The sequence below is a fragment of the Pyrus communis genome, chromosome 8, assembly GCF_963583255.1.
Source record: "Pyrus communis chromosome 8, drPyrComm1.1, whole genome shotgun sequence".
Lineage (NCBI taxonomy): Eukaryota > Viridiplantae > Streptophyta > Magnoliopsida > Rosales > Rosaceae > Pyrus > Pyrus communis.
This window is the reverse complement of record NC_084810.1, coordinates 13,186,943-13,200,053: the sequence shown is the minus strand read 5'-3', so window position 1 is coordinate 13,200,053 and position 13,111 is coordinate 13,186,943. Positions and strand designations below refer to the sequence as shown.

The following is a 13,111-nucleotide window of genomic DNA, read 5'->3' as shown; positions in this document are numbered from 1 at the left end:
ATGAATGGAATGAAGGCTAGCTAAGGGGTTCTTCTCCACACATGTTACACTTGCATACAAAATTGATTCTCAGTTGGTCTTTCGATAAATTATGAAACTCAACGCCCCGGGTTAATTAGGTCCGCTTAAATTAACCGTCAAGTTTTCCTTAAGTTAATGAATTGGATGGGTTAGCGCAACGCAATTCACCACATTCTCCAAAAGTCCTTTACGTGAACAACACAATAAAGATACAATCAAAGATCATTAAGCATTATGAAAACTATAAGTGTTGACGAGGCATTCGTTACTATGATGAGCATGAAACTCGTGCCAAGAATTCATTTAACGCGATTGTTTATAAGCAACCTCCACTACTTGTGAATATAAGTTCATAACGATTAGGTGAAACTCACTTATATTCTAGCGTCATATTCATGCATGAAAATTAAGCGCGCATTCTCAATAAACATACATAAATAAGTTATCAATCAAACGGTTAAACAAATTGAATCCACAACTTATGAAATTCCAACGAAAGTTAATCAATTCATATTGCAAGTATAAACATAGTTTCGAATCACCCCCTAGCTAAAGGGGGTTTAGTTCCTCATAACTTTGAAATCAATGAAACACCTAAACATTCCAACAACTCAAACTTGAATTGTATGAACGTTTAGGCACTCTTCTCTTCCATTCCTCATACGTACAAAACAAAGAGAATTGAATTTAAACTTTGAAATCAAAGAAACACCTAAACATTCCAACAACTCAAACTTGAATTGTATGAACGTTTAGGCCCTCTTATCTTCCTCGTTGTTGTAGCACAAGGTCTAAGGTGAGGTTTGGGGGATTATGGAAATGGTAGAGGAGTGGTGTTTGGATTATAAGGGAATGGGAGCTCACGGCACAAAGGAAGAATGGATGTGTTTGTGGTGTGTTGTGTATGAAAATGAGATGTGTTTGAATGAATGAATGCAAGGGTTTTTATAGGAGGAGTGGAGGTGTATATGGCTGTTTGTTTAGAATGCATGTGGCTTGTTAATGATGGAAAACAGCTAGGAAAGCATGTGAAAGCTGGAAATGCATAAGGGGTACACGGCAATGATGCTTGTTGGTGCTGGAATTGCATGTGTGTGAGGTGTGTAGGTGCTGAAAATGCATGTGAATGCATGCTGGAAATGGGAGTGAAAGGCCACGGCAAAGGGGAAGTTTTTGACTATTTAAAATGTGGATGCATGATGAAGAGTTAATAAATAATGCATGTAGGGTTAGGAAATAAAATCATAACTTAAAGGGGGATGATTAAAGGGTGTGGCTAGAATGATGAAGAATAAAGGGTGCATGAGGGAATGATTGAATGTGCATGTGGGTGAATGTGAAGGGAATGCATGTGTTGATGAATGGGTTAGTTGGTGGAAATATGAAAATGGCATAAGGGATGCACGGCACAAGGCTAGTGTTTGGTGATGGGTGCATGTGTTGGTGGTTTTGCATGGCTTTGATGGATTGTTTGATTGGGCTAGAGGTTTTCCATGGCTCAAAGGATTTGTTTGATTGGGCTAGGCCCTTTGTTTTATGTCCCAAAGAGCATACAAGGCTTCAATTTCGTCCATCCTCTTTGCTCCATGATTAAGCTATCCAATACATGCCCAAAAATGCTCCAAATAGCCTCAAAATGCACTTTTTTGCTCCCTAAGCCCTTAGAACCTGAAAACACACAAAAGAAGCATAAAGGACTAAAATAACTAAAGAAACATAACGTAAATGTACGAGAACAAGCCATTTAAGTCGCATGAATATGCTCCTATCAGTCTTCTAAACTCATCATCAGATATATTGAACTTTAGACCCATGGGCTAGATTGTAGGCCCATGTAGGGACACATATGAATGTGAGCTGGGTAGTCCATTCCAAAACATAGGAAACTAAGTGTTATTTTGTTGTTGTGAAGGCTCAACATGGATGCAGGCCATGATCTATAAGCAGGGAGGAAAGATAACTCGATTTTGGCTCAAGTTTGAACACGGTTAACCCGCTTCAAAAGGCATAAAGGCCTTGAGTTTGTTCGGTAAAGGCCAGCTGAATCTAGGTGGCTTACTTAGTACTCCACAACCGAATTTGGGTGAGGTCCATTTAGTACACCACAATGAAGATGGGTGTGTGTTTCTGCTCGTAAATGACGCAATTGGCAACATCTTGAATAATGAGGTTGACCAATATGCTTAAGGCCATTGTCCACATCCACGAACTTCGTTGAGGGTGGCGAATTTAGACACGAGGGAGAGGCAGTGTTCTCGAGGAACCCTAATTTATTTGCGACAAAGTAAACTCAACGTCAGCGAGTTCGTGAGGGAGATGCATAAAAACTGCTTTTGTAGTTTCAAGATCAACCACGAGTTGCAATTTAGTTGTAGTGGTCACGTCAAGGCCATCCTCGTTACAAAAAAAGGACGTGACTAAGGAAAATGAGCATGAGAGTTTCATGATTCTGTTAAATCTCATGATCCAAGTCACCAACGATGACCACCACCATTAAAACAAGAACTTCGGGCGTCGTACTAGTGTGGAGCGTGACCTCATGGCTTCTTGGCTTTAGGTTAGAGGGAGGAGGTGGCAATCAAACTCAAGGAAGAAGGAGACTATGTCGAGAAATGACATGTCGTCCAACGTTTATGCTTAGACACAGCTCGTGACTCATGCAACTTAGCTCAATGCGGGCACGACTTCCAACTACAGCTCGTGTGCAAGCTAGGGTTTTGGAATCCTTATTTTTCTTTTCTTTTTGAATATACCATATATACATTAAACAAGCAATTCAAATAATAATCCGAAATAATTCTCCTCTAAAACTCCATGTGTAGCGTCAAAAGTTATTCGTGCTAATAATGTGTTGTTGTAAAATAACTATTGGGAAAGAGAACGGGGGAAGGGCTTTGAGGAATTCTTGTAATTCCTCATAACTTGTGCCTTTATTTATACAAAGTGTATGAGGATTTGATCTTTAAATCCTATTGGGATTCTACTTTAAATTTACATAATCATATTACTAAATAAGCACATTATTTACAACAGTTAGCTCATTGTAGCCCTATCTCATCTTAATGTCATTGTGCAAGAAAATGTTTTATATGGTTTTGTTAAGTTGCTGGCCTTGACCTAACAAATCAAAACACAAAACAATAACATTGCTCAATAGAGCCTTGTTGAATCTCTCATAAGCTAAACAGAGGAAATAGATAAAGGAAGCATGAAAACCCAAAGCCAGATATTCGTTCAAAGTTTTCCAAATGTGGCACACCCCGATCCAAAATGTCCACCTGGACCTTAAATTGAGCTGTGCTGGCCGACACTCAGAGGGTGATGAAGCCATAAAGTGTAGTGATGTGGAAATGTGAGTAAATTTAAATCTAAAGTGCCTAAATGTAAGAGTGTGCTTGTGAGCAGAAATAAACTCATTTCACACATGATGTCAGAGCATAAGTAAAGTACAGTAGAGTAGATTGAGAATTTTACCATCGAAAGTAACCACCTATACCAAGATTTGTCAAGAATCTTTGTCGACACGAAAGCTCTACCACTAAAACCTAGAGGGGCGAAAAACAAGGGTGAGTGGGCCTAAAAATAAAGTTTTGTAAAACCTTTTCAAAATATACTAACCCTCGCCATAACACAAGTATAGTTTCCAAAGTATATATGTTACGTATAGCATGAAAATACTTACCGTAGCCTGCAATATCTCAAGAATTCAGTATGTTGATGCACAAAATCGGCGAGGACTTTGGTACAACAGAAAGTGTCAAGTTTGTGACCTTTGCTAGGTTGTTCTGGTCATTAGTGTGGATAAGTATGTAAATGAATAGAGACAGGGAAGCAAACAACACAAGATGTACGTGGTTCACCCAGATTGGCTACATCCACGGAGTAGAGGAATTCTCATTAGTTGTGAAGGGTTTACACAAATACATAGGTTCAAGCTCTCTTTTAGTGAGTTCTAGTGAATAGTTTAGTACAAATGACATTAGGGATTATTGTGGGAGAATGATCCTCTTTTATAGAAGAGAGTTTCTAGCTTTGTTTTGACATTGACACGTGTCGTGTTGTGATTGGCCTCTGATATTGACACGTGTCGCGTTATGATTGGCCTTTGATACCGACATATGTCGTGTTGTGATTGGCCTCCTGGTTGGAGGAAAAGTCTTGTGGACCCTTGACGGTATGCTGTTGACCGGTGCTTAGTAGTTTCGGGATTGGTTAAGTATGGTACAAACAGTGCTCCCCTAAGTTCCCGACTGAGGGAAGTCCTCGGTTGGGGACTTGTAAGATCCAAGCCATTGAGTAATCACGAAACTTCCAAGTACCGAAGTGTGGTGTCGCCTTCACTTACCTTCTCTGTCTTGTAAGTAGATGTGGCATCTTCTCTTGGAAGTACTTTTCCTTCATCCAGGAGTGGTATCTTTGGTTGGTATTGACGCACAAGGTAATGTATCATTTTCATTTGACGCTTACTTGTAGTTTCGGGTTTGGTCAAGTGCGATACAAACCATATAGTAGGAGCCCCCCAAGTCTCTAAGCAAGGAGATCTGCCGAATGAGGTGATATACAAGGTAAAAAATCAAGGTTACAAGCAATCAGTCTCAGATTGGTAGGTTGATCTTGGGTTCCGGCTGATTGTACTCATTTTCCTTGTCTCTCATTCAGCAATAAGGATAAAGAGAAGAAATAGGGAGAATAGATGATATGAGATACTCTTGTTTTTGGAGAAGACGAACAAATCGGCACGTGCTTTGTTGTACTTGACTTTCCACAGGTGTATTCTTGAACTGGGCTGAAGGGTTTTCTGGTTTCCTCCAAAGGAACGAGCCGACTCCAGAATTTGAGGGTCAAAACAAGTCCGTCAGACCTAGAGTATGTTTGATCTTGATGATATGAGATACTTTTGCTGTTTGACAAAGTAGTAGATGTGGTATGGCAAAACTTTGTTCTTTGACGACGGTGCTAGCAAAAGGCTGTTGAAGCTTCTCGATCTCTTCAATTAGGGCAATGATGCCGAGATTGGATTTGACTTAGACTCTTCTGTCTGGATTGTGTGGTTCCACAAGAAGGGGCGTCGTGCTGTAGTGATCTGTTTTAGCTCGCCGTTGAACCTTCTGCTTCAATATTTTGTATAGCAGAAATGGTGTGCAACCTTTGCATTTAAATTGTCATTCAGAGCACTACTTCTCAATGACTCATCAATGCGTGGCAGCTTCAGTGTAAAGAGCCAATATCGTACCAACTGTTTTGAGGTATTTGCCGAAGGAATTCATGACCTTGACAACAGTTGAGGATGAGTACTCGAGAGCAATGCTAGGCAATCGACCAGGCAAAGGTTCCGGGCAATCAGTTCTAGATCGGAAGTTTGATTTCAGGTTCCGATTGATTGCATTCTTTCTCCTTGTCCTGCAGGTAAGAGCAAGGGCAAAGGAAAAGACAGGGAAAAAGCATGATAAAGGATACTCTTTCTTTCAACCCTGATGATATGAGATATTCTTGCTCTGATGTGGCTGGTTGGCATGGGTATTATTGAAGGAGAAGAAAACGGAGTATTTCGAGAGGCTAGATTGGGAGTGCCATTTCGAATGTGGGGAAGGGTTGAGCATTTTTTTTTGTTTGGCAGGTCTGCTTGGTTGTGGAGGATGAAGGTCGACATATATAGGAATTGTCCCAACAGCGAGTGGTAATGCTGTTCCTTTACCCTTCTCGGTCAAAGTAATGTAGTGGTCGCTGCAAGGTTCACGTGTTTTAACTTTGTTAGAGCACTTTGAAAAAGTGGTCTGTGGTATCCAGAAAGCTGATGTTGCGTGTGAGAATTGTGGACAAATTTTATCCAATGAAATCCGACTTCTCGAAGTTCGGGGAGCGGTGCCTCTTCGATTTCTGAGCAGGCAATCTTGTTGGGGATATGGTTCTCGAGATTCGGAGAGCGGTGCCTCTTCGATTTCTGGGCAAGCAATCCTGTTGGGAGTGTTTTCTCAAATGTGAAGAAAGGTTGGGCATTTTTACAAGTCTGCTTTGCCAAGGAGCACAGAGGTTGACACACATAAGGATTTTCCAATAATCAAGCAGTGGTGCTATTTCTTTATCCTTGTGGGTAATAGTAGGGTAACTGGGCCTTCAACATTTACCTGTCTTAACTTTGTCAGAGTTCTTTGGCAAAGTTGTCCTTGGTATCCGAGGAATTGATGTCGCATGTGGAGATTGCTAATAAATTTTAACCCAGGTAATCCACTTCTCGAAATTTGGAGAGTGGTGCCTCTTCAATTTTTGAACAGCAGCCCTATTGAAGATCTGACTCTTTCTTTTATAGGAGCACCAATTAAGTTCAAGGAGTCCGTTCTGAAAGTTATTGCTTGTAGGAATTTTTCCCTTATCTTCGTACTTCTGAGACTTATTGTACTTCATTTTTTTTCTTCATCTTTTCTGAGAATATCTGGCCCCTCCGACCATCGTTTGGACTTGAATGCTATAGAAGAGGTAGCCATGTCTCCTTAAGATAACATATGGCGCCCATCCTTCTTATCTCCTACTGGTCCCCTTACTATTGGGGACTTTATGATGAAGAATGATATGACCGCTGCGGTGGTGGCCAAGAATCTTCTTACTCCCAAAGACAACAGACTACTTTCCAAACGATCCGATGAGTTGGCTGTTAAGGATTCTCTGGCTTTCAGTGTTCAATGTGCAGGTTCTGTGTCTAATATGGCCCAACGCCTATTTGCTCGAACCAACCAAGTTGAATCGTTGGTGGCTGAAGTGATAAGTCTCAAACAGGAGATCAGAGGGATTAAGCACGAGAATAGACAGTTGCACATGCTCGCACATAGCTATGCTACAACCATGAAGAGAAAGCTTGACCAGTTACATGAATCCGAGGGTCAGATTTTAAATGATCATCAGAGGTTTGTGAGTTTGTTCGAAAAGCATTTGTTGCCTTCATCCTCTGGGGCTGTACCACATATTGAAGCTCCAAATGATCAACCTTTGGTGCCTCTTCTTTCTGGGGTTCTGCCCAGTACTGAGGCTCTAAATAATCACCCTCCGGTGCCTCCTATTTCTGGGACTTTGCCGAGTGTTGAGACTTCTCCTAAGCAGCCTTTGTGAAGGCGCCCTCCTGTTTGTTTGTTTTGATTCATGTGTATGCATGTATTTGTAATTTATCGAAGATATCAATAAATAAGCTTTACTTCATTTGCCGTGTTGTGTTAAATACACTAAGGTATCCTTCACTAAGTTTTTTGAATTTTTTATTTTGTTGAAGTTTACATGTTGAAACTTCGTGGGTGGACCCTGTAGGTTGAAGTAGTTCTCCCCTAATTTCTTGAGTGAGGAAAACTTCTCGGTTGGTGACTTGAAAAATCCAAGGTACTGAGTAGTCGTGAAATTTCTGAGTACCAAGGTGTAATGGTATATGGTAGGAGTCCCCCAAGTCTCCGGTCAAGGGAGTTGACGAGGGAAGTGTCTTGCTAGTAGGCAATGTTCCAAACAAAACTTCACCATTTTCCTTTCTAGGTGGTTGCCTAAAACTCCTTATTCATATATATTTGGTATGAAAGTTGTTAAGCCCAAAGAAGGGGAGGCCTAGGCTTTTTTTTTTTTTTTTTTGAATTTTTGAAATTTTTATTTATTTATTTTTAATGGGTGAAGCTTTGATGTTGAAGTTTTGTAGGTGAAGTTTTGGTGTTGAAGCTTTTGTGTTGAAGCTTTTGTGTTGAAGCTTTGTGTTGAAGCTTTGGTGTTGAAGCTTTTGTGTTGAAGCTTTGTGTTGAAGCTTTGGTGTTGAAGCTTTGGTGTTGAAGCTTTTGTGTTGAAGCTTTGTAGGTGAAGCTTTTGTGTTGAAGCTTTGTGTTGAAGCTTTTGTGTTGAAGCTTTGTAGTTGAGAGTTGAACCTTTCTAGTGAAACTTTGGTGTTGAAGCTTTTGTGTTGAAGCTTTGTAGTTGAGAGTTGAACCTTTGTAATGAAACTTTGGTGTTGAAGCTTTGTAGTTGAGAGTTGAACCTTTGTAGGTGAAACTTTGGTGTTGAAGATTTTGTGTTGAAGCTTTGTAGTTGAGAGTTGAACCTTTGTAGTGAAACTTTTGTGTTAAAGCTTTGTTGGGCATCATAAATTGATTTTGCTTCACACTATCTTGATCAAGAGTGTGTGAAGCTTTTGAGAATCGTAGTTGCCCTTCACTTGTTGAAGCTTTTGTTGGCACCATAAATTGATTTTGCTTCACACTATCTTGATCAAGAGTGTGTAAGGCTTTTGACATTTGTTGTTGCCCTTCACTTGTTGAAGCTTTTGTTGGCACCATAAGTTGGTTTTGCTTCACACTATCTTGATCAAGAGTGTGTGAAGCTTTTGAGAATTGTTGTTGTCTTCCATTGATGAAGTTGCGTTCTCTTTTTTTTTTTTTTTTTTTTTTTTTTTTTTTTTATGAGAATGGGGAGAACAGAAAATTTGAAGTTTGAAATTCCCTAGCTTGTGGAAGTTTGAAGACTTTCCATGTGGGACTTTCTCATGGTTTGAATTTGAATTTTTAATTTGTTTGGTCTTGTTGAACTTATATAAGAAGGATAAGTCTTCACTCTTGAACTTGCCTTCATTTGCTTATTTTGTAGTAATTTTGGAAGATAGTGTTCTCTAGTTGAGAGGGATTCCGGCATTGCTTGGCATCATCTTTAGGTTGGTAATCTTCTCCACTCGATCGTATGCTTTCATTCTGGTTGAATTGTTTAAGTGTTCATGTATTTGTTTAAGAACATGATGAACTGGTTGAGCTTTTTCTTCATGCCCTAGGAACTTCCTTATGTTTCGATCTTTCATGTAGTGATAGAGTTTGTTTCTATTTGTTGTAGATGTCAGAGTCTGGAAGTCCTAGTGATGAGGGCTCCCCTACCTCTAGCTCTAGGTTTGAGCTTGCAATGTTGGAGTCTTCAGGGCCTTTGTTGGAGTCTTGTACCAAAGAAATGTTGGATGATTTTCGTAATTGTCAAACTTTAGCCAATATTGCTTCTTCCTCCTTCATGTCAGTGGGTGAGGGGGTTGTTCTTGACGCCATACCCATATTTCGCTCTGAGTTCACAGCGAACCTTTTAGAGAAAAACTTGTTAGATAGCGAAAAGCAGCTTGAAGCTCTAAGGCAGTCATGTAGTATCCCCCGCAGTGTAGGAATGCGTTTGGTACATCATGAAGAATTGCCCTCTGAACCGCCCAAGGGTCATGTCATGTTCTATACTCAAATATTATTGACCTTAGGGGTGAAGTTGCCTTTGCACCCTTGGTTGCAACAGATGCTATCTTTCATTGGATATGCGCCTGGGCAACTCAATCCTGGTTTTTGGGATACCTTGATCGGGTTTATATTATTTGGATGGAATGTGGGTTAGGTGAGCCTTCCTTCCATCAATGGCGCTACTGCTATAAGATGCGCCCAATGAAAACATGCCCAGGATATGCCGAGTGTGTATGTTGGAGTGAGAGAGAGCGTATTGTCTTTGGTAAGAAAAAGGCGTACTGCACTTGGAAAAATCGTTGGTGCTTTCTTTATGATGATTGGGAGCATGTTAGGGGTGTCACGCCTGAGCGATGTGTTCTTACTCACTTCCAGACTGTAAGTTGTAATGTATCCATTGTTCGCATTGTTTGCTATTTGTTGTAGTTTCTTCTTGCGTCTAACATTTTTCTTCATGCAGTAACTCGAGGCAACATCAAATTGTCTGGACGGGAATTGGCTGATGTAGAGAAGGTCCTAAGGAGGATAGACATTTGGGCAAGCTACGACCTTTGTTTCAAAAGTACAGTTTCCAACCCCTAGTGTCGGAGTGCCAGAGACGAGCAAGTAAGTTGTATCCTTCATTTCTCCCTCTCATTCTTTTACAAAGTTGCATTCTTTACTTTGATTTTTCTTGTTCAGTGGAGAAAGTGAGCAAGAAAGGGGGGACTAGCACCAAGAAAGGGAAAGCACCCATGTTAGTTCCCGTAGATGACATTTTGTTTCACAAGGGAGCTCATAAACACCGGGTGAGGCCATCCCCTAGACCTAAGTCACAAGAGGAGGTCCTTAAGATCACTGCCTAAAAAAGAGCTGAAGCTGAGGTTATCGAGTGTATTGCTGCCATAGTTGCAGGGGAGGAGAGACGACTGTTGCCTTCTCTTCCTACCATCGAGCCCATCTTTCCTCCAACCATGAAGTCCATTCACCAAGAAGGTGACCCTAGCTCCAGCCGTAAGATGAAGTATAAGTAAAAGGTTGGCAGCATCCATTGGAAAGATTTGAAGGTTGCCATGCAGCCAAGTAGTTTTAGGTATGTCAATAATTGCTTGGCAGGACGTCGATCCACTGTTGACGAGCTTGGCTAGCCGCTAGATGAGAATGAATTAGATCATGATCGGATGATGAGGTTATCTTCTTATTGATAGGAGCATATTTAGGCGACTTACTTAGCTTGTTTTCGTGCATCTATGTTGTTAATTCATAGTTGTTTTAGTAGTTTAAGCCATTTTCGTGTGTTTTTAGGTTCATATGGCTAAGGAAGCAAAAAGATGCATTTTGGAGCATTTTGGAGCAAAATTGGGCTTGGAATGGATAGCATATGCTTGGAGCCAAAGTGTTGGACGAATTTGAAAGCCTTGTATGCACTTTGGACATAAAACAAATGGCCTAACCCAATCAAACAATCCTTTGAGCCATGCAAAACCTCTAGCCCAATCAACAACCCTTAGCCACATGCATTCACACACACATGCACTTACTCTTTCATCATTGCACCACCATTCACACACACATGCACTTACTCTTTCATCATTGCACCACCAATTCAACACATGCATTTCCACCTTCCTACTTCATCATTTCAACCACATATTCACCCACATGCACTCTAATCATTCAACACATGCATTCACACACCAACAACCTAGCTCTTTTTCCATCATTATTTCATCCACATGCACTCTCAATCATAACAACCACATTCACTCTTAAACAATCACCCACTTATTCTCCTATTCCCCCTATAAAAACCCATGCATTCATACACAAAAAAAACACATCTCATTTTCATACACAAGACACCACAAACACATCCAATCTTCCCTTTGCCGCAAGCTCCCATTCCATTTCTACACAATCTCTTCTCGGCTTCATTCCATTCCATACACTCTCCCATTCGCAGAAACTGTCCATACACTCTCCTATTCGCAGAAACCATTCAACCTTAGCCGCTCCACCTTCATTTACAACACACTTGGAGCACCAACACCGAAGGCAACTCTTAAGGGATTTCGACATCAGTTTTGCTTCAAGGGTTCTTTCTTCTTAATCCTATGTTCACTCATGTTATATATTTTTATGTCAAACCTTTTGTAAACATGAAGTGTAATTAATCTCTCTTTAGGGATTCGATGTAGCCTTGCAAGATTGCCATGTAGTTAATTCAGAATTCTCATTTAATCTATCTATTTCTTGTTTCATTCTCCGATTTAATTGTGACTTAGTGTGTTGATTTTAATGCTTGATCATCATTTGAATTAACCACAGGTTGTTTAGCCAAGATTAAAGCACACATCATGCATAATCTTGGTGGATATGTGAATGAATGAAGGGAATGTTTTGCAAACATCCTGCCGAGTGTTCCCTTTGGTTTTGTGAAAGTTTCTTGTGCACTACATATTCTTGATTAGGAACCAAAGTTGCACATCACAATTAGGCTCATGATTAGAGACATTTGATCAAATCCACACATCATATGGTTGATCATATCTAAGTGAAACAAACTCAAGAAATAGGTAGATGGATGAGTATAATCTGATTCAACAAGCATGGCCTTGGGTTAGCAATGGTAAAATCGAATCCCTAGCTTCATCTCCATTGGTACTATCTCATTTTATTAGCTGTTGATTCATTCATTTTGTGTTTACTTCATTTCTTTATGCTTTCAAGGTACAACAACAAATCTGCCTACATTGATTAGTTTTATTTCTCTAGTAAAGAGTTCTTGCAAAACAAGTGATTATATAGGTCCAATTAGTCCCTGTGGATTCGACACCCTTACTTGTGCCATTATACTAAACATATTCTAGCATGAAGAAGGAAAATTATCAATAAAAAATGGCGCCGTTGCCGGGGACTGATTTCAGTCCCTTATAATTGCTTGTTTTGATATTAAACCTTGTTCTTTTCATTTTAAGTAGATTTCTGATTTTTATTCAAAACTTGTTTTATCTTGTTTCAGGTAGTATATGTCAAATAGACTTGCTGAATTAGGCCAAAGAATTGAATGGTTAAAGGGCAACACTTTGGAAAGCTTTGTGCCAACAAGTTCCTCCATTGTCCGTGAAGAAGAGGAAGGGAAACCGTCTAGTCCAACAAGTGAAGGATCGGAGCACTTTAATTGGGAAAGAGAAGAAGAGATGGCGGGCGACCAAGATGATCTTCGAGCTTTGGAGGATTTTGCTCAACCAATCATACCAAATTCACCTTCATGCATCTTGCTGCCCACAGAAGCTAGAAACTATGATCTTAAATCTTCACATTTCCATATGTTTCCTTCTTTTTATGGCTTACCTAATGAAGATCCTTTAGCTCATATTAAAGAATTTTACAATGTTGTGAGTGGTTTACCTTTACAGGGAGTAAGTGAAGCAAATCTGAGGATGAGAGTGTTCCCTTACACCTTGAAAGATAGGGCCAAGGGTTGGTTAATGACTCTAGTACCTGGTTCACTCACCACATGGGATGCCATGGCTAAGAAGTTTTTGGAAAAGTTCTTTTCCACTCAAAAGACAGCCACATTAAGGGGACAAATCTTCAACTTCAAACAAGATGATGGAGAACCTTTCAATGAGTGTTGGGAGCGCTTTAAAGGCCTTTTGTTGCAATGTCCACACCATGGGTTACCTCTTCACTTACAAATGCAAATTTTCTATGATGGACTAACCCAAACATGTCAATCAACTGTTGATAATGCAGCAGGTGGAGCTTTGAAGAAAAAGAATGCTCAAGAGTCATATAACATTTATGAGATGTTGGGATCTAATGCTCAACACAAAGATGTAAGGGGTAAGAGAGTTGGAGTATATGAAACAAGCTCTAATCATGATCTTTCT

At 40.1% G+C, this 13,111-nt stretch overlaps 1 non-coding gene across 1 annotated transcript; it reads right to left on the bottom strand.

Annotated features, from left to right (window-relative positions):
* Window positions 1-12,789: 12,789 nt before the first annotated feature.
* Window positions 12,790-12,900, bottom strand: LOC137743955 (small nucleolar RNA R71). Its single transcript, XR_011069561.1, has one exon. It is a non-coding gene; the product is annotated as a small nucleolar RNA R71 (small nucleolar RNA).
* Between the last annotated feature and the right edge of the window lie 211 nt (window positions 12,901-13,111).